Here is a 23,540-nt window from a genome sequence, read left to right on the forward strand (position 1 = left end):
TGCCTGGCAGCCCCTCATCTCTTACAGGGGGCTATGATACGCACAATTAACCCCTTCAGGTGCGGCACCTGAGGGGTTAATTGTGCGGATCACAGCCCCCTGTAAGAGATCGGGTGCTGCCAGGCAGCAGGGGGCAGTCATGTACACAGTTCGTAGTATATTCTAACTAGAAGCGTCCCCATCACTATGGGAACGCCTCTGTGTTAGAATATAATGTCGGATTTGAGTTTTCACTAAGTGAAAACTCAGCTCTGAAAAAGCTTTTATGCAGACGGATCTTCGGATCCATCTGTATGAAAGTAGCCTACGGACACGGATCACGGACACGGATGCCAATCTTGTGTGCATCCGTGTTTTTTCACGGACCCATTGACTTGAATGGGTCCGTGAACCGTTGTCCGTCAAAAAAATACTACAGGTCATATTTTTTTGACGGACAGAATACACGGATCACGGAGGCGGATGACAAACGGTGCATTTTCAGATTTTTCCACGGACCCATTGAAAGTCAATAGGACCGCAGAAAAACACGTTAAACGGGACAACGGCCACGGGTGCACACAACGGTCGTGTGCAGGTGGCCTAAGACAGGAGTTTTAGACGGCGCTGGGGTAGATTTAAGCCATTTTTTATGCCAAAAACAGGAGTAGAAAATGACAAATGAGATGGGCCTGACGCCATTCCCCACTCATGTCACTCCCGCTTTTTCTGCCACCTCTGAAAAGTGGCGTGGGCGGGGAATAGTCACAGATTTGGCCACAAATACCCTTTGCAACAGAATCTGCAACAAAATGACACCAAAAAGTGGCGTACTTCAAATCATAAATGACCCCCTACATCTTTGTGCTGCACAGACCTGTTTTCGCATCCTGTCCCCTACTCAGGCAACAAGACACCATGACACTTCAGGAGGAAAACATATAAGACAAGGAAGAAAACTTAAAATGGTTATGCTATGATTGATAAAATGAAAATCATACATCATGTAGTACACGACACTCTATTTCTAACATAGCTAGAACCAGCCCAGTACCTCACAAGGATCCAGAGATCCATTTGTTGCTTTAATTGCTCTGCTAGATTTATTTCAAGCCGTGTGCATCTTCTCAGAGGGCGTGTCCATTCTGCTGCACCTCTCTCGCTATCACAGCTCAGTGGGGGGTGTCTTTTAGGCTGCAGCTCTGTCACAGCTTCTTACAGTAAATATATCCATATTGAAGGATGAACGGTTCAAGGATGGAACTGAGCATGTGTGACCACCTCAGTTATGTGGACAGAGAAATAAGGAAATGAACAAACTGCAGGTGGCGCTACACAGATACATTTTATTGAATAGCTCAGCGGCTTTTGTAAATTTTCATTTACATGCAATTCCAAAGTATTCAGACACAAATGCTGCTTTGAAGAATGTAGAATATTTTTTATGGCACAACCTCTTTAACAGGAGCACTGAAAGTTCTTAACTTTTAAAGGGAACCTGTTACGATGAAAATGCAGCCTAATCTGCAGAGAGGGTGTTATAGAGCAGGAGGAGAGAAAACTTATGAGATTCGACAATACATTTTGTGTTCTTCTACAGGGGTCTTGTATTATGCCTCTTGTCCGTGCGAAAAAATATATGTAGGCTTGACCACAAGAGAACTAAGGCTACTTTTACACTAGCGGCAGGACGGATCCGACAGGCTGTTCACCCTGTCGGATCCGTCCTGCCGGTATTTCGCCGTGTCGCCGGACTGCCGCTCCGTCCCCATTGACTATAATGGAGACGGGGGCCTAGCTCCGGCGCAGCACAGCAGTGCACGGCGAGAGGCCGCCGGACTAAAAAGTCGGACATGCAGGACTTTTAGTCCGGCGGCCTTTCGCCGTGCACTGCTGTGCTGCGCCGGAGCTCCGCCCCCGTCCCTATTATAGTCAATGGGGACGGAGCGGCAGTCCGGCGGCACGGCGAAATAGAGGCAGGACGGATCCGACAGGGTGAACAGCCTGTCGGATCCGTCCTGCCGCTAGTGTGAAAGTACCCTAAGAAAAAGAATTAGGGAACATGTGAGAGATATAGAGAAAGCTAAAGATGAAGAAGACGTGAATGGCTTGAAGACCATCCCAAAGCATTTCAGGATTTATCATAACAGCAATCCAAATCTTCTGCGTTTCAAAGGTATTGACATGGTGCATTTGGGGTCCAGAGGGGGAGATAAAGGTAAAAAATTAGCTCAAATGGAAAGTAAGCAGATTTTTAGACTGGGCAGAATTGCACCATGAGGCTTTAATGAAAACCTAGGATTTAGTGCCTTTCTCTAATAAGTTAGTATTTCGTTTTCTGGGGGGAGGGGTTAGCTCTCTAGTTTATGATGTACTTTTTAATTTATTTGAAAGTTTATTGATTTTAACTGATAATAATTGTTGCTTATTTATTTATACATAGAGTAAATCCTGTGGTGGTAGAGTGTTTTTCTGGCCGGCCGGATGTATTGAAAGCATATGGATATAGGAGAAGATTGTGGTCCTGATAGAAGAATCCTTGAATTTTTAAAGGGAATAGAAAGAGGAAGAAATACATCTTTAATGATTTTAGAGAAAAACATGGATGTTCTGAATTTTATGGAGATGGATCATATTAAATGATGTTTTTCACTGTTGGTTGATAAGCTCGAAGCACTTTAATGTATGAATTTTGGCACTTTATGCAAGTAATTGTATTTTTTAGCACATCTACACTTTAAATGATTATGAATTTTATGTGACTGTGGGTTTTGTCCACTTAATTATTTAACAATGAGTCCACACAATTATTATGCGTATAAAAAATTTCACCAGGTTCATAATGTAAGTATATGAATTTTTTGGTTCATAGATAGTTGATAAGTATCTGTCACAGCTTCTTACAGTAAATACCGTATTTTTTGCTTTATAAGGCGCACCTGATGATAAGACACACCTAGGTTTTTGAGGAGGAAAATAAGAAAAAAATATTTTGAACCGGTGTGCTTTTGGTAGGTTTTGAACTAATGGTGGTCTGTGGATGCCGGACTGTTATGAGGGATCTGTGGATGACGCACTGTTATGGGGGATCTGTGGATGATGCACTGTTATGGGGGGATCTGTCGATGACGCACTGTTATGGGGGGATCTGTGGATGACACTGATGGGGGATCTGTGGATGACACTGATGGGGGATCTGTGAATGACACTGATGGGGGATCTATGCATTACACTGCTGGGGGATCTGTGGATTACACTGATGGGGGATCTGTGGATTACAATGATGGGGGATCTGTGGATGACACTGATGGGGGATCTGTGGATGACACTGATGGGGGATCTGTGGATGACACTTATGTCATCCACAGATCCCCATAAGTGTCATCTACAGATCCCCCATCAGATGCATCAGTGTGGAGGGAGGAGGCGGAGACACTCATGGCGGGGCCCGGTGCAGTGACTCTACTCTAATACACCGGGCCCCGCAACTGTTAAATACATTCAATACGATCTATATCTAAATGTATACCGCACTGTTCGGTACTTACTGTAGTACCGTAAGTATAGCATTAAGACGGCGCAGACCGGCAGCTCCCTCGGTCATGCGACGCCTGTCACGCCTGCCGCAGCTCCCTCCTCATGCACCGCCTGCCCGCCTGCCTGCTTATCTCACTTTATGAATGAACAGGCAGGCGGAGCAGGCGGCGCATGAGGAGGGAGCTGTGGCAGGCAGGGCAGGCGGCGCATGACCGAGGGAGCTGCCGGTCTGCGCCGTCTTAATGCTAGTATATTAGAGTAGAGTCACTGCACCGGGCCCCGCCATGAGTGTCCCCGCCTCCTCCCTCCACACTGATACTTCACTGGCCGCGCTGTGCAGCATAGCGGCCAGCAGAGTATCCGCTTTATAAGACGCACAGCCATTTCCCCCCCACTTTTAGGGGGGAAAAAGTGCATCTTATAAAGCGAAAAATACGGTATATCCATATTGAAGGATGAAGGGTTCAAGGATGGAACAGATACATTTTATTGAATAGCTCAGCGGCTTTTGTAAATTTTCATTTACAGACAGGTCCATAAATATTGGGACATCGACACAATTCTAACATTTTTGGCTCTATACACCACCACAATAGATTTGAAATGAAACGAACAAGATGTTCTTTAACTGCAGACTGTCAGCTTTAATTTGAGGGTATTTACCTCCAAATCAGGTAAGCGGTGTAGGAATTACAACAGTTTGCATATGTGCCTCCCACTTGTTAAGGGACCAAAAGTAATGGGACATAATAAAAATCATAAATCAAACTTTCACTTTTTAATACTTGGTTGCAAATCCTTTGCAGTTAATTGCAGCCTGAAGTCTGGAACGCATAGACATCACCAGACGCTGGGTTTCATTCCTGGTGATGCTGTGCCAGGCCTCTACTGCAACTGTCTTCAGTTCCTGCTTGTTCTTGGGGCATTTTCCCTTCAGTTTTGTCTTCAGCAAGTGAAATGCATGCTCAATCGGATTCAGGTCAGGTGATTGACTTGGCCATTGCATAATATTCCACTACTTTCCCTTAAAAAACTCTTTGGTTGCTTTTGCAGTATGCTTTGGGTCATTGTCCATCTGCACTGTGAAGCGCCTTTAAATGAGTTCTGAAGCATTTGGCTGAATATAAGCAGATAATATTGCCCGAAACACTTCAGAATTCATCCTTCTGCTTTTGTCAGCAGTCACATCATCAATAAATACAAGAGAACCAGTTCCATTGGCAGCCATACATGCCCACGCCATGACACTACCACCACCATGCTTCACTGATGAGGTGGTATGCTTAGGATCATGAGCAGTTCCTTTCCTTCTCTATACTCTTCTCTTCCCATCACTCTGGTACAAGTTGATCTTGGTCTCATCTGTCCATAGAATGTTGTTCTAGAACTGTGAAGGCTTTTTTAGATGTTATTTGGCAAACTCTAATCTGGCCTTCCTGTTTTTGAGGCTCACCAATGGTTTACATCTTGTGGTGAACCCTCTGTATTCACTCTGGTGAAGTCTTCTCTTGATTGTTGACTTTGACACACATACACCTAGCTCCTGGAGAGCGTTCTTGATCTGGCCAACTGTTGTGAAGGGTGTTTTCTTCACCAGGGAAAGAATTCTTCGGTCATGCACTACAGTTGTTTTCCATGGTCTTCCGGGTCTTTTGGTGTTGCTGAGCTCACCGGTGCGTTCCTTCTTTTTAAGAATGTTCCAAACAGTTGTTTTGGCCAGGCCTAATGTTTTTGCTATCTCTCTGATGGGTTTGTTGTGTTTTTTCAGCTAATGATGGCTTGCTTCACTGTTATTGACAGATCTTTGGATCTCATCTTGTGACAGCAACAGATTCCAAATGCAAATGGCACACTTGACCATGGAACAGCTGAGAAGCCAATTGTCCCATTACTTTTGGTCCCTTAACAAGTGGGAGGCACATACGCAAACTGTTGTCATTCCTACACTGTTCAACGGATTTGGATGTAAATACCCTTAATTTAAAGCTGACAGTCTGTGGTATCACCGTACTCAGGAGAAGTAGGGCAATGTGTTTTGGGGTGTATTTTTACATATACCCATGCTGGGTGAGATAAATATCTCTGTAAAAGACAACTTTTCCCATTTTTTTATACAAAGTTGTCATTTTACAGAGATATTTCTCTCACCCAGCATGGGTATATGTAAAAATACACCCCAAAACGCATTGCCCTACTTCTCCTGAGTACGGCGATACCACATGTGTGAAAAATGACGCTGTAAAATGACAACTTTGTATAAAAAAATGGGAAAAGTTGTCTTTTACAGAGATATTTCTCTCACCCAGCATGGGTATATGTAAAAATACACCCCAAAACGCATTGCCCTACTTCTCCTTGAGTACGGCGATACCACATGTGTGACACTTTTTTGCAGCCTAGGTGCGCAAAGGGGCCCAAATTCCAATGAGTACCTTTTAGGAGGGCATTTTTAGACATTTGGATTCCAGACTTCTTCTCACGCTTTAGGGCCCCTAAAATGCCAGGGCAGTATAAATACCCCACATGTGACCCCATTTTGGAAAGAAGACACCCCAAGGTATTCCGTGAGGGGCATGGCGAGTTCATAGAAGATTTTTTTTATTTGGCACAAGTTAGCGGAAATTGTTTTTTTTTTTGTTTATTCTCACAAAGTCTCCCTTTACGCTAACTTGGGACAAAAAGTTCAATCTTTCATGGACTCAATATGCCCCTCAGCGAATACCTTGGGGTGTCTTCTTTACAAAATGGGGTCATTTGTGTGGTGTTTGTACTGCCCTGGCATTTGAGGGTCTCCACAATCATTACATGTATGGCCAGCATTAGGAGTTTCTGCTATTCTCCTTATATTGAGCATACGGGTAATGAGATATTTTTTTTCCGTTCAGCCTCTGGGCTGAAAGAAAAAATGAACGGCACAGATTTCTTCATTCGCATCGATCAATGTGGATGATAAAATCTCTGCCCAAAAAAAAAAAGGAGGGGAAAGGCGTCTGCCAGGACATAAGAGCTCCGCCCAACATCCAAACCCACTCAGCTCGTATGCCCTGGCAAACCCGATTTCTCCATTCACATCAATCGATGAATTTTTTTTATATACAAAGTGTTTGCCAAAGCATATGAACACCGTCCCTCAGCTCATATGCCTCGGCAAACGTATCTTTTTTACATTCTCATATTCATCATGTTCAATATAAGCCCTCCTACATCACATATATGTCCGAAAGGTTAATTTTAACGCCATATGAATATTTTTATTTGTTCATGATTATGTACATTTTAAAATTATGAGTATTTATACGATGAGGATCATTTTAAATATTGAAAAAGAGGAAATAAGGGTATATCTTGGGAAAGAATTGAGATAACTTCAAATCCTTTATCCAAGTTGTTAGGAATGTCTTTTTAGCAGCATTGGACAAAAAAACGCATTGGGGGGAAAAAAACGCATGAGAACAGCACCACTACCACATATGCGTTTTTTTGCTCAAAAGCAATATTTTTACATATTACATCAGTGGGACATCTATAAATTATGGACAGATGCAACAATTTTGATTAACAACACTAATGACACCACAATTGGCTCTATATATCAAAATCTGGGCCAGATTTTCCATCTGACCGTCAACACGGTCCAAGACAGGATTTTGTTCCTACTGGATCCTAATCAGGAAATGGGATATAAAAGGGTGGTGTGGAGGGAGCTAGGTCACCATTGAGGAAGAAGTCAGAACTCATAAGACTTCGAAACGCGTCTGGGAGTAATCTGGACCCTCCAATACCACCATTTCTGCGTACGCTACAGACCACCAGGACTTGTACCTCTTTTCTATCCGCTGGTTGAGAACAGATTTGTCCCATGCCTGTTAAAGAACTGCCTGGAGCCATATTGTTCCATTACACCTTGATTGGAGCAACCCAGGATTTGAGCACGAGAGACGCTGAAACAACGGAGACCAGAAAGGAAAAAAAAGCCATAAGTCGCTTTGGAGGTTAGGGAGTAGTACAGCTCATAAAGAGGTGGGACGCCACCAGAGAGCTGGAACCCTGAATTAAGCTGCGATAACTTGTGAATTATTACACAGAAGTTTCTATTACGTAATATTGACTTTGTGAGCTGCTCGAATATATGGTGTTGGATCGATACAACACCTGTAACTCACAGCCAATAACCGAACGTTTTTTTCTTTCTGTGGAAATCACACAAACGTATTTCAACCTGTTAAACGGTGATCACTAATGTCGAATATCCGTTGATCACCTGATCGAAGATCCGGCCTGAACGATCATTTGTGAACCAGAGTATATTGTGGTGGACATATAAATTGCGGTTATCGAATATTGCGCTCATCGAACATATGGTGATGATCTAATCGAAATCCTGCTATAACGATCATTATACTCGATGACCAGATTATATTGTGGTGGACTTATTACTTGCTGCTAGGCATATAGGTTCTATTAGTTATCCTATACCTCAGCCATTTATATATCCAATCGTCATTTTTGTGATGTTTTATTATTGATTGTTTTATTATTGTGTGTTTTATTTTATGTACAATATACGTATCTTAAAGAATGGAAGTGGGGCACACTCTTAAGTATAGGGATCTTTATTGCAACACACTAGTGATAATCACAGTAAATATCAATCGATAAAACCAACACAATATAATAGCAGTAAAAGAGCAGAATGTTTCTAAAAGGGGATAAATATGATCAATAATATTTAAAAAATAGGTGATATAAATAAGTGAATAAAAATAGATTAAATACACAATAACAATATACAATGACAATATAAATAAGATCCCAATGGGTGTATGGATTTTTGTGGAGCGTATAAATGTTCAATATTGCTCCTCCATGCACTGAAGTTCACTCCGATACCAGTCCTAATAGCAAGTATTGGAAAAAATTACAGTTCCAGGCGCATACAGCAGTGCAAATTGATTTGTATAATAAGTCAGCTGGTTATGCGCACAGCGGCGTCCCGCTGTATTGGTAGGAGGCGATCGCTTTTGATGGGCTATGCAAGGTCTTACCCGAGGATCCTTAATGCTGGATAATGGCCCCTCGACTCGGCTTGTCACTAATGTCTCCGGTCTCAAGGGGTAATGCTCAGATTCGAATTTGGCGCCTGTAGAATTGTTTGCTACACATGGTGAAGTCCGTCTCACGTAAAGTAGCGTTCAGATATACCGGCGATTCTCTGGCAATAAAGTAGTCTCCAGGCTTCCTCGGACTTGCAGACCCTCTCCTGTTGATGGGGGGATACCAAACGCGTTTCCGGGATTTACAAGAGAGACCCCTTCTTCAGTGGTTACAGACCCCTTCTTCAAGAGAGACCCCTTCTTCGTAACCACTGAAGAAGGGGTCTCTCTTGTAAATCCCCGAAACGCGTATACTAAAGAGTGTGCCCCACTTCCATTCTTTATATACATTTATTTCTATCAGACTGGTGTCTGTTAGTGGGTGCACCTCTGCTGGATCCCCATCTCATTCTAGTGCGACATTCTCTATATTTATTAATATACGTATCTTGTATGACCATTTTAGATTTATGACTTTTTAATATTTGTGATCTGTAGAACAATACAATATAATAAAATTAAATGTTTGAGCAGTACTCCGGATATATGAGTGCCATATCTTCCACAATTATCTCTTTACTTTAACCCTCTGGTGTGTGGAGTTCACACTGAGCTATTGAGCACCACTTCATCCCCATTGAATAGTAGAGCCACCCCATTCTGCCAACAGAGGAGAAATCTCGTCTTGCAGCGCCGCATACACCGACTTTGTGTAATCTGACAGCAGCGCAATGCTTCTGTCAGAATGCACATCAGTGCTGCAGCTGGTTCATCAGTTGGTCCACCTAGAAGGTAAAAAAACAAAACAAAAGAAAAAAAACAGGCCGCAACGCAATCAATTTATTAACATTAACTTTATATAACATTTGAAACAGAACATTAACTTTTATAAACTTTATAGAACTTTTGGAACATTAACTTTTTTGCTTACCTGTGATTCTTATTTTTTTGTATTATTTTTATTTTTTTACCTTTATAGGACAAACCTCTCCTTCCCCATGGGACAATGTGCAAAGCGCAAATCGCCCAGAGATGTGGCGAAGTACATTATGCACTTTGTCCCAGGTGAAAGGAGAGGTTTGCAGCAGCTCTGTGTGAAAGGGCCCTAAGACTCCTGTGTGCCTGTCCTGTGTCACGCCATCCCTATACTAAGTGTACCTGTGTGTGGTACTTCCGGAAACACTCCCCTAAGCATAGGGCAGGGTGGTCAGGGCAGTCAGGACAGAAATAGCGGGTGTCACGCCTGCTACAGACACGACATCTTTTTCGGGGTGGCGGTTGGTTTGAGGTACCAGCAACGACATTGGGGAAATGTCGCTCGTGTAGATGGCTCACTACACTGGTGGATGGGACCACGGAACCTCCTGGATACAGGAGGTTCTCGATGATCTCTTCCTGAAATTTGAGGAAGGATCTTGTTCTCCCAGCCTTACTGTAGAGAACAAAACTATTGTACATAGCCAATTGAATTAGGTATACAGACACCTTCTTATACCAGTGTCTGGTCCTGCGGGAGAGTAAATAAGGAGCCAACATCTGGTCATTGAAGTCCACCCCTCCCATGAGCAAATTATAGTCGTGGACCAAGAGGGGCTTTTCAATGACTCCAGTTGCTTGTTCAATTTGGATTGTCGTGTCTGCGTGAATGGAGGAGAGCATGTAAACGTCACGCTTGTCTCTCCATTTCACCGCGAGCAGTTCTTCGTTACACAAGTCAGCCCTCTCCCCCCTTGCAAGACGGGTGGTAACGAGCCGTTGGGGGAAGCCCCGGCGACTAGGTCGCGCGGTGCCACAGCAGCCAATCTGTTCTAGAAACAAATGCCTGAAGAGGGGCACACTTGTGTAGAAATTGTCCACATAAAGGTGGTACCCCTTGCCAAATAAGGGTGACACCAAGTCCCAGACTGTCTTCCCACTGCTCCCCAGGTAGTCAGGGCAACCGACCGGCTCCAGGGTATGATCTTTACCCTCATAGACACTAAATTTGTGCGTATAGCCTGTGGCCCTTTCACAGAGCTTATACAATTTGACCCCATACCGGGCGCGCTTGCTTGGGATGTATTGTTTGAAGCCAAGGCGCCCGGTAAAATGTATCAGGGACTTGTCTATGCAGATGTTTTGCTCAGGGGTATACAAATCTGCAAATTTGGTGTTAAAGTGGTCTATGAGGGGCCGAATTTCGTGGAGCCGGTCAAAAGCTGGGTGGCCTCTGGGACGAGAGGTGCTATTATCACTAAAGTGCAGGAAACGCAGGATGGTCTCAAATCGTGTCCTGGACAAGGCAGCAGAGAACATGGGCATGTGATGGATTGGGTTCGTGGACCAATATGACCGCAATTCATGCTTTTTTGTCAGGCCCATGTTGAGGAAAAGGCCCAGAAAAGTTTTAAATTCGGAAACTTGGACGGGTTTCTACCGGAAAGACTGGGCATAAAAGCTTCCCGGGTTGGCGGCTATAAATTGAGTGGCATACCGGTTCGTTTCTACCACGACTATGTCTAAGAGCTCCGCAGTGAAGAACAGCTCAAAAAACCCCAGTGCCGATCCGATCTGAGCTGTCTCAACCCGAACTCCAGACTGGGCGGTGAAAGGGGGAACTACTGGTGCGGCTGAAGATGGGGGCTGCCAACCAGGGTTTGCCAGCACCTCAGGGATTCTAGGGGCTCTACGGGCCTGTCTGTGCGGTGGCTGCGACGGGGGAACTACTGCACGTGCCACCGTACCAGCTTCAACTGCCCTTCTGGTGCTCGCCACTTCACCATGTTGTACGGCAGTGCTGGTACTAGGTCCAGGGAGGGCTGCGCTGCTGGTGTATGCCTCACCACGTGATCCGACAGCGCCAGCCCCACTCTGCTGCCCTTGAAGCGGATCCTGCGCAACCTGTGGTCTAGCAACACGGGGCCGGGTACGCCTGGTGGTATCAGGGACCTCAACCTCATCGTCTGAACTTTGGGTCAGACTGCCACTGCTTTCTACAGGTTCATATTCTGACCCGCTGGATTCGTCAGATGAGGGTTCCCATTCCTCATCCGACTGGGTCAGAAGCCTGTAGGCCTCTTCAGAAGAATACCCCTTACTTGCCATTTGGTCAACTAAATTTAGGGGGTACTCCCTGAGACTACCCAAGATAAAAAGCAAACCTGTCTTACAAATGGGAGGCTAGCAAAGTACAGGAAGCCGCTGCGATTGATAAAAAATATCAAAACTGATTTTTTTTTATCACAGCAGCACTTGTGTAGTGAATGTGCAGTGATAAAAAATAAATAATAATAATTTTGTCACTGTGGCGGGGCGGGCGTGGGTGAACGCACGTGTGGGCGACCAATCAGGCCTGATCGGGCAAACACTGCGTTTTGGGTGGAGGGCGAGCTAAGGTGACACTAATACTATTATAGATCTGACTGTGATCAGTTCTGATCACTTACAGATACTATAAAAGTACCAATGCTTATTAGCGATACGCTAATCAGCGAATCAGTGACTGCGGTGCGGTGGGCTGGGCGCTAACTGAAGCTAACTACCAAAGGGGCCTAAACTAATCTAAACCTAACAGTCAATACTGGTGGGAAAAAAAAGTGACAGTTTACACTGATCACTTTTTTCCCTTTCACTAGTGATTGACAGGGGTGATCAAGGGGTTAATTGGGGTGATGGGGGGTGATCTGGGGATAAATGTGTAGTGTTTGGTGTACTCACAGTGATGTGTGCTCTCTGCTGGGACCAACCGACGAAAAGGACCCAGCAGAGAGCACAGAAGCCATTTAACACCTTATATTTAGAAATATAACGTGTTAAATGGCTTGTGATTAGATTTTTTGAAAATCCCCAGCCTGCCAGCGATGATCATTGGCTGGCAGGCTGGTGACAAACGCCTCCTGTAACTTATGTTGGGCCGGCTATGCGCGTAATCTCACAAGCATTGGTCGTCTCCCTTCTGTGTAGTCCTTTCCCTTACCTTCTACTACGCTTGTTTTCAGCTCCGGTGCTCACAGAACTGATAAGGAGGAATAAATCACACTTACAGAAAGTTAGGAGGCTCCTGTGATGTTCACAAGTGGTGTGCAATGGGTGCTTCCTAGTGTTGATCAAGCACCGGAAGAGAAGACGGTGTCTGGTTCACAAAAAAAAGTTAAAAATTGATGGAAACCCCACCAAAATAGTTAGGAAACAGCATTGGGAGGAAGTCTGGATGTATCTTGGACTCCCATTACCTATGACATACAATAGACAACCACACAAAGGCTATATACCACAAGCCGGTATGTGCAAGCCATCAATCTATCCATGAGACAGATAACAGTCAGCATACCTTACAATGGTAGCCTTGTGCACTATGAGACATTCCAAACCAGCTCTCATCTGACTCAGAGCCAGTAAGCCTCAAAGTTGCTTCGTATCTGTTGGATGGCTTGTGTGGACCTGCGCACCTAGATCATTATTATTAGGGTGACAAAATGTTTTCTGATTGTCCTAACATAATATTCAATAACCTTTCTATACAGTTTTGTCATGTAAACCCATTTGCATAAACATGGGCATATGGGAAAGGCGGCAGACGCCTCGGACATTCTCTCCGGGTCCCGCTGCACCTGAGAAAGTCACACTTCTTCCAGGACAGCTTGTACTTCGGGCTCGTTGCCCCAGATCATTTCTCCCTAGTTAGGCTGCAGAGGACGCACCATCTTGTCTTCCTCTTGGCTACTGCAAACTGGTAAGGGAGGAGAAGTCTTAGGGGTGGAGTCTTCATTCTCAGCAATTGCACTGGGCAGTTCCCGGTGGGCAGGACTGTCACTTCCCACTCTTGGGCAGGGCGTTTCCCTGTTTTCCCGCTCTTGAGGTACAAAAAGAACAAAAGCCATCACTGGCAAAAATGGCGGATTAACCCCTCGGTAGCTGGCGCGCACTTTCCTGCGCCTGTCGCTCTGCAATAAACGTTGTGAAGTAATTTTTAGGGGGTTCTCTGACAATACTTTAGGCCTTGTAGTATAAAGACACAAAGGTAAATCCTGTTTGTGATGCCAATATTGCAACCGGCGCCTCCCCCTAGGGCCCCATATAACGCGTCCCAAGTGTAGGAAATGCCGAGTGGTATAGCGCAGCCTAAAATGCCTCTTTATGTGTGTCACGGTGCTCCTACCTGGACACGGCTGGACCCCAGGCTTTGGCTCCGAAGCAATAAATAGGGGGAATAATTGAGGGATAAAAGAATAACTTGAGTCCAGAACTTGAGATGAAGTTCAATGGCACCTTTACTTTGCATAAACGTTTTCCAGAATGGTTTACAGGCTTTGTCTTGGTTCCAGCAGGCTTTAGCATGAAACTGGCTGGCAAACTCCACTCTGCTATATCTGTTTCTCTCTGAATCTGCTGTACTGACAGGATGGCTGTATAACCCAGCTTCTTCTGTTTGCTGCACTTCACTTGTGTAGTCTGACTCCAGGTTATGCCAGGGAACTTTCGTCCTGGCTCCTGAGGCTTTAAGCTTTGGCCTCCATGGCCAGCAGAGCTTAAGGTGCTCTGGCTGGCGTGGGCACGTCCAGCAGAGATGTGCCCTGCACACCCTTCCCCTAGCTGGGGGTAAACTAAACTGACTAGAACTTCTGCCCCACCCTTCCTGCAGGAAGAAGGGCTGGCCCACTCCCCTACAGAGGGGGGTTAGAATGGAATGGTAAGTTCCACTCTCTCTAACTAAAGCTCTGCCACTTTTGCTGCCACCTGTTGGTGAACCAGGCACATTACATAAACAGTTACATAACATTAGAAATGCACAGTGTGGAGGACCTGGAATAAATGCATACGATGACATGAGGTTAGATCAATAAAGACAGTAGCAAGGTGCAGTAGTGGTAACACCACTCTGGGGTGTTACAGGTATAGAAGCAGTTCTTTTATCTCTGACACTCCCCCATTTCATGTGAGCCTTCTTTCTTGTCTCTTTTACCTGGGACTGATCTTGCGTGACAACAGGCAGTGGACAGCAACTTAGGTGGAAGTGAGACCCCTAGTGGACATGACTTTATAGCTTTTTTTCAGGTGGATGCAGGCAGATTTTTTAATTGAAGTGATCTATAAGTTTGCTATTTACACCATTCTCTACTAAAAGAAATTGTGTGAAAGTACAGTGACTCTTTAATACACCATGCCGTACAGTTACACAAGGATGGTAACATGCACGTACCATCACCTACAGAGGGATGGAGATGATAACTACTTGATTGCAGATGATTCTGTCCATATAACCTCTTACAGGCAGCATTCTATAACAACTGAGGCAACTATTGGGTGCAAACACAAAGAGGAGGCTGATTTTGTACACCACTTTGTCAGCCCCTGTGACCAGATCAGGGACAATAGTTTTAGAAGACAACCAGAGAGCAACTCACTGTCTTAGGGCTCATGCATACGACCGTTGTTTTTGTCCGCATTCTATCCGCATTTTTTGCGGGTTGGATGCGAACCCATTTACTTCAATGGGGTCATAAAAGATACGGACAGTGCGCTGTGTGCTGTCAGCACCCTTATGTCCGTTCCACGGCCCCACAAAAAACTTTTCTTCTAATTCTTGTCTGTTTTGCAGACAAGTATAGGACAGTTCTACAGAGAGCAAGACATTCCATTTTGCAAAATGCGGAATGCACAAGGCCGGTATCCGTGTTTTTCCGCTCTGCAATTTGCAGACCACAAAAATAGCTAAGGCTGTGTGTATGAGCCCTTAGGCACAGCCTAATTGGCGTCAGTCAATATTTAACTGATCCTTAAGGGGTTAAACATAAAATATAAATCATGCTAAATTGTTTTTATCAATGAATTGATTATTGAATAGATTGTATTGAGAGACATGCATTCCATATCGAACTCTCTAAAAAATAAGTTAGCGGGAGGCTCTTTGGGTTAGCGGGGGGTTCTTTGAATTACAAGGAGAAACTTTCCTCCTACAACCATGCATTTTATATATGCAAATTAGCTATCTTTCCAAAAAGAAACTCTGGTGCCATCAGCTGGAATGTGCCACTGCTGCCACCAGCTAGAAGGTGCCTCTGGTGCCATTGGCATGAAGGCGCCTCTGGTAGTAAGGTGCCTCTGGTGCCACTGGCAGTAAGGTGCCCCTGGTGGCACTGGCTGGAAGGTGCCACTTCTGCCACCAGCTAGAAGATGCTGCTAGCTGGAAGGTGCCTCCATTGCCACCAGCTGGAAGGTGCCCAGGGGAAGACTGGGACCTTAACCACCTCCGGACCGCTGTACGCACAGACGCGTCCTGGAGGTGGTTGATTCATTCCGAGTGGACGCGCCGGCGCGTCCTCTCGCGAGACGCAAGATTTCCTGTGAACGCGCGCACACAGGCGCGCGCGCTCACAGGAACGGAAGGTAAGAGAGTTGATCTCCAGCCTGCCAGCGGCGATCGTTCGCTGGCAGGCTGGAGATGTGTTTTTTTTTAACCCCTAACAGGTATATTAGACGCTGTTTTGATAACAGCGTCTAATATACCTGCTACCTGGTCCTCTGGTGGTCCCCTTTGTTTGGATCGACCACCAGAGGACACAGGTAGCTCAGTAAAGTAGCACCAAGCACCACTACACTACACCTCCCCCGTCACTTATTAACCCCTTATTAGCCCCAGATCACCCCATATAGACTCCCTGATCACCCCCCTTTCATTGATTACCCCCCTGTCATTGATCAACCCCCTGTAAAGCTCCATTCAGACGTCCGCATGATTTTTACGGATCCACTGATAGATGGATCGGATCCGCAAAACGCATCCGGACGTCTGAATGAAGCCTTACAGGGGCGTGATCAATGACTGTGGTGATCACCCCATATAGACTCCCTGATCACCCCCCTGTCATTGATTACCCCCCTGTAAAGCTCCATTCAGACGTCCGCATGATTTTTACGGATCCACTGATAGATGGATCGGATCCGCAAAACGCATCCGGACGTCTGAATGAAGCCTTACAGGGGCATGATCAATGACTGTGGTTATCACCCCATATAGACTCCCTGATCACCCCCCTGTAAAGCTCCATTCAGATGTCCGCATGATTTTTACGGATGCACTGATAGATGAATCGGATCCGCAAAACGCATACGGACGTCTGAATGAAGCCTTACAGGGGCGTGATCAATGACTGTGGTTATCACCCCATATAGACTCCCTGATCACCCCCCTGTCATTGATTACACCCCTGTCATTGATCAACCCCCTGTAAAGCTCCATTCAGATGTCCGCATGATTTTTACGGATCCACTGATAGATGGATCGGATCCGCAAAACGCATCCGGACGTCTGAATGAAGCCTTACAGGGGCGTGATCAATGACTGTGGTGATCACCCCATATAGACTCCCTGATCACCCCCCTGTCATTGATCACCCCCCTGTAAAGCTCCATTCAGACGTCCGCATGATTTTTACGGATCCACTGATAGATGGATCGGATCCGCAAAACGCATCCGGACGTCTGAATGAAGCCTTACAGGGGCATGATCAATGACTGTGGTGATCACCCCATATAGACTCCCTGATCACCCCCCTGTCATTGATTACCCCCATGTAAAGCTCAATTCAGATGTCCGCATGATTTTTACGGATGCACTGATAGATGGATCGGATCCGCAAAACGCATCCGGACGTCTGAATGAAGCCTTACAGGGGCATGATCAATGACTGTGGTTATCACCCCATATAGACTCCCTGATCACCCCCCTGTCATTGATTACCCCCCTGTAAAGCTCCATTCAGATGTCCGCATGATTTTTACGGATGCACTGATAGATGGATCGGATCCGCAAAACGCATACGGACGTCTGAATGAAGCCTTACACGGGCGTGATCAATGACTGTGGTTATCACCCCATATAGACTCCCTGATCACCCCCCTGTCATTGATCACCCCCCTGTCATTGATCACACCCCTGTCATTGATCACCCCTCTGTAAGGCTCCATTCAGACATTTTTTTTGGCCCAAGTTAGCGGAATTATTATTTTTTTTTTCTTACAAAGTCTCATATTCCACTAACTTGTGTCAAAAAATAAAATCTCACATGAACTCACCATACCCCTCACGGAATCCAAATGCGTAAAATTTTTTAGACATTTATATTCCAGACTTCTTCTCACGCTTTAGGGCCCCTAGAATGCCAGGTCAGTATAAATACCCCACATGTGACCCCATTTCGGAAAGAAGACACCCCCAGGTATTCCGTGAGGGGCATATTGAGTCCATGAAAGATTGAAATTTTTGTCCCAAGTTAGCGGAACGGGAGACTTTGTGAGAAAAAAATGAAAAATATCCATTTCCGCTAACTTGTGCCAAAAAAAAAAACTTTCTATGAACTCGCCATGCCCCTCATTGAATACCTTGGGGTGTCTTCTTTCCAAAATGGGGTCACATGTGGGGTATTTATACTGCCCTGGCATTCTAGGGGCCCCAAAGCGTGAGAAGAAGTCTGGTATCCAAATGTCTAAAAATGCCCTCCTAAAAGGAATTTGGGCACCTTTGCGCATCTAGGCTGCAAAAAAGTGTCACACATCTGGTATCGCCGTACTCAGGAGAAGTTGGGGAATGTGTTTTGGGGTGTCATTTTACATATACCCATGCTGGGTGAGAGAAATATCTTGGTCAAATGCCAACTTTGTATAAAAAAATGGGAAAAGTTGTCTTTTGTCAAGATATTTCTCTCACCCAGCAAGGGTATATGTAAAATGACACCCCAAAACACATTCCCCAACTTCTCCTGAATACGGCGATACCACATGTGTGACACTTTTTTGCAGCCTAGGTGGGCAAAGGGGCCCATATTCCAAAGAGCACCTTTAGGATTTCACAGGTCATTTACCTACTTACCACACATTAGGGCCCCTGGAAAATGCCAGGGCAGTATAACAGCCCCACAAGTGACCCCATTTTGGAAAGAAGACACCCCAAGGTATTCCGTGAGGGGCATGGCGAGTTCCTAGAATTTTTTATTTTTTGTCACAAGTTAGTGGAAAATGCTTATTTTTTTTTTTTTTTTTTTTCATACAAAGTCTCATATTCCACTAACTTGTGACAAAAAATAAAAACTTCCATGAACTCACTATGCCCATCAGCAAATACCTTGGGGTCTCTTCTTTCCAAAATGGGGTCACTTGTGGGGTAGTTATACTGCCCTGGCATTCTAGGGGCCCAAATGTGTGGTAAGGAGTTTGAAATCAAATTCTGTAAAAAATGACCTGTGAAATCCGAAAGGTGCTCTTTGGAATATGGGCCCCTTTGCCCACCTAGGCTGCAAAAAAGTGTCACACATCTGGTATTTCCGTACTCAGGAGAAGTTGGGGAATGTGTTTTTGGGTGTAATTTTACATATACCCATGCTGGGTGAGAGAAATATCTTGGCAAAAGACAACTTTTCCCATTTTTTTATACAAAGTTGGCATTTGACCAAGATATTTATCTCACCCAGCATGGGTATATGTAAAAAGACACCCCAAAACACATTCCTCAATGTCTCCTGAATACAGAGATACCAGATGTGTGACACTTTTTTGCAGCCTAGGTGGGCAAAGGGGCCCATATTCCAAAGAGCACCTTTCGGATTTCACAGGTCATTTTTTACAGAATTTGATTTCAAACTCCTTACCACACATTTTGGCCCCTAGAATGCCAGGGCAGTATAACCACCCCACAAGTGACCCCATTTTGGAAAGAAGAGACCCCAAGGTATTTCGTGATGGGCATAGTGAGTTCATAAAAGTTTTTATTTTTTGTCACAAGTTAGTGGAATATGAGACTTTGTAAGAAAAAAAAAAAAGAAAAAAAAAATCATCATTTTCCGCTAACTTGTGACAAAAAATAAAAAGTTCTATGAACTCACTATGCCCATCAGCGAATACCTTAGGGTGTGTACTTTCCGAAATGGGGTCATTTGTGGGGTGTTTGTACTGTCTGGGCATTGTAGAACCTCAGGAAACATGACAGGTGCTCAGAAAGTCAGAGCTGCTTCAAAAAGCGGAAATTCACATTTTTGTACCATAGTTTGTAAACGCTATAACTTTTACCCAAACCATTTTTTTTTTTACCCAAACATTTTTTTTTTATCAAAGACATGTAGAACAATAAATTTAGAGCAAAATTTATATATGGATGTCGTTTTTTTTGCAAAATTTTACAACTGAAAGTGAAAAATGTCATTTTTTTGCAAAAAAAATCGTTAAATTTCGATTAATAACAAAAAAAAGGAAAAATGTCAGCAGCAATGAAATACCACCAAATGAAAGCTCTATTAGTGAGAAGAAAAGGAGGTAAAATTCATTTGGGTGGTAAGTTGCATGACCGAGCAATAAACGGTGAAAGTAGTGTAGGTCAGAAGTGTAAAAAGTGGCCTGGTCTTTCAGGGTGTTTAAGCACTGGGGGCTGAGGTGGTTAAAGTGGCCTTGGAAAAAAATTAAAAGTGGCCCATTTTGTAGTCAGGTTCAAATTGACAGACGACGGGCCAACACCAGTATGCGGGACCAGCAATACTGTTAAAGGGGATATTAATTATTGATATTTATGCAAATCTCAATAATTAATGTTAGGCAATTTGGACTCTTTGCCTATGGTGTCCCTGACACCAGACTTTCGGTGGTAAGCTTGAATTAAGTATTTTCTGGCGCCAGGAGGGTGAATCAGATTTAACACCAAACACGTGTCTTGTTCCAATTCACTCAGATTTATTAACAGTTGGCAAACACTTAATATAGGGGGGTTGAGCTTCCTTGACATCCAATCATATGATATCATTTGCTTAACCTATAATCTAGTTACACATAAGCTTTGCATTAACATAATAGATGACTCATAGTAACAGCATTAACCAATCAGGTATAGACACATATGGGCTAGTATGCATTAAGCCAGGATGACCATATAAGGTATGACTGTTTAAACTAAGGAATGTAAGGGTCCCTTGAAACTGGACAGGAAATTTCTCAGATTCCACAAAGGGGGGAACCTTGAAACTGTGCATGAACTAGATGTAATTGTAATACACATTCTTAAAACAGACAAGATGGAGTTACTTATACCCCTTCAATCCCCTCTTAGAACCTTATATATATACACCTTATACTATATGGTTCTTTCTCTTTTCTCCCTTAGTTTGCTTGTAAGCCTTTAGATATTCCATATACCCTTCAGGAGTATAATCCTCAGGCTTTGTTGAGGTTGTGTTTACCTCTTCTACCTCTACCGGAGTATAGAGAAATGTTGAGTGTACCCCTCTTTCGGACACTTTTTGACATATGGCAAGAAGGGAGGGCACACACTGTAGACAACAGCAGAGGCACACTATTGCAGCGACCACGGCAAGTGCCACTCCTAAAACATATCTTATTTGACCAAAGTCAGGTATCCAGCCAAAAAGCCAGTCCCACCATCATTGGTCAACATCTTGTTTTATATGTTTAATCATCTCTTCTGGTTGACCTTTTTTATCTTTTATTCCACGGGAGTGATCTGATAAATTGAAACAACACATCCCTGCAAACGCTGAGCATCCTATACCATGTTGAAGCAATAAATAGTCAATAGTTGCCCTATTCTGCAAGATAGCCTTTTCATATGATTGTACAGTCATGGCCAAAAGTTTTGAGAATAACACAAATATTAGTTTTCACAAAGTTTGCTGCTAAACTGCTTTTAGATCTTTGTTTCAGTTGTTTCTGTGATGTAGTGAAATATAATTACACGCACTTCATACGTTTCAAAGGCTTTTATCGACAATTACATGACATTTATGCAAAGAGTCAGTATTTGCAGTGTTGGCCCTTCTTTTTCAGGACCTCTGCAATTCGACTGGGCATGCTCTCAATCAACTTCTGGGCCAATTCCTGACTGATAGCAACCCATTCTTCATAATCACTTCTTGGAGTTTGTCAGAATTAGTGGGTTTTTGTTTGTCCACCCGCCTCTTGAGGATTGACCACAAGTTCTCAATGGGATTAAGATCTGGGGAGTTTCCAGGCCATGGACCCAAAATGTCAATGTTTTGATCCCCGAGCCACTTAGTTATCACTTTTGCCTTATGGCACGGTGCTCCATTGTGCTGGAAAATGCATTGTTCTTCACCAAACTGTTGTTGGATTGTTGGAAGAAGTTGCTGTTGGAGGGTGTTTTGGTACCATTCTTTATTCATAGCTGTGTTTTTGGGCAAAATTGTGAGTGAGCCCACTACCTTGGATGAGAAGCAACCCCACACATGAATGGTCTCAGGATGCTTTACTGTTGGCATGACACAGGACTGATGGTAGCGCTCACCTTTTCTTCTCCGTTCAAGCCTTTTTCCAGATGCCCCAAACAATCGGAAAGAGGCTTCATCAGAGAATATGACTTTGACCCAGTCCTCAGCAGTCCGTTCACCATACTTTCTGCAAAAGATCAATCTGTCTTCGCCTCACTGTGCGTGCAGATGCGCTCACACCTGCCTGCTGCCATTCCTGAGCAAGCTCTGCACTGGTGTCACTCCGATCCCGCAGCTGAATCCTCTTTAGGAGACGATCCTGGCGCTTGCTGGACTTTCTTGGACGCCCTGAAGCCTTCTTAAAAAGAATTAAACCTCTTTCCTTGAAGTTGTTGATGATCCTATAAATTGTTGATTGAGGTGCAATCTTAGTAGCCACAATATCCTTGCCTGTGAAGCCATTTTTATGCAACGCAATGATGGCTGCACGCGTTTCTTTGCCGGTCACCATGGTTAACAATGGAAGAACAATGATTTCAAGCATCACCCTCCTTTTAACATGTCAAGTCTGCCATTTTAACCCAATCAGCCTGACATAATGATCTCCAGCCTTGTGCTCGTCAACATTCTCACCTGAGTTAACAAGACGATTACTGAAATGATCTCAGCAGGTCCTTTAATGACAGCAATGAAATGCAGTGGAAGTTTTTTTTGGGATTAAGTTAATTTTCATGGCAAAGAAGGACTATGCAATTCATCTGATCACTCTTCATAACATTCTGGAGTATATGCAAATTGCTATTATAAAAACTTAAGCAGCAACTTTTCCAATTTCCAATATCTATGTAATTCTCAAAACTTTTGGCCACGACTGTATATCCAGCAGTATATCTTGCAGAATTGCACTAGTGACATTTATCTGTTTACCATAAAAGGTTTTCTGAGAGATGCTATATTAGAGCATCTCAACGGAAATAAGCAAATAACGCCATATCAGCATGGCTTCGTGAGGGATCGGTCATGTCAGACTAATTTAATCCGTTTCTATGAGGAGGTAAGTTCTAGACTTGACAGCGGCGAATCAATGGATGTCGTATATCTGGACTTCTCCAAAGCATTTGACACTGTACCACATAAAAGGTTGGTATATAAAATGCGAATGCTCGGACTGGGAGAAAACATCTGTATGTGGGTAAGTAACTGGCTGAGTGATAGAAAACAGAGGGTGGTTATTAACGGTACACACTCAGATTGGGTCACTGTCACTAGTGGAGTACCTCAGGGGTCAGTATTGGGCCTATTCTCTTCAATATATTTATTAATGATCTTGTAGAAGGCTTGCATAGTAAAGTATCAATTTTCGCAGATGACACTAAACTGTGTAAAGTAATTTACACTGATGAGAACAGTATACTACTACAGAGGGATCTGGATAGATTGGAGGCTTGGGCAGATAAGTGGCAGATTGAGGTTTAACACTGATAAATGTAAAGTTATGCACATGGAAGGAATAATGCAAGTCACCCGTACATACTAAATGGTAAAACACTGTATAACACTGGACATGGAAAAGGATCTAGGAATTTTAATAAACAGCAAACTAAGCAGCAAAAAACCAGTGTCAGGCAGCTGCTGCCAAGGCCAACAAGATAATGGGTTGCATCAGAAGGGGCATAGATTCCCGTGATATGAACATAGTCCTACCACTTTACAAATCGCTAGTCAGACC

The sequence above is a fragment of the Bufo bufo genome, chromosome 7 (assembly GCF_905171765.1).
Source record: "Bufo bufo chromosome 7, aBufBuf1.1, whole genome shotgun sequence".
Classification (NCBI taxonomy): Eukaryota; Metazoa; Chordata; class Amphibia; order Anura; family Bufonidae; genus Bufo; species Bufo bufo.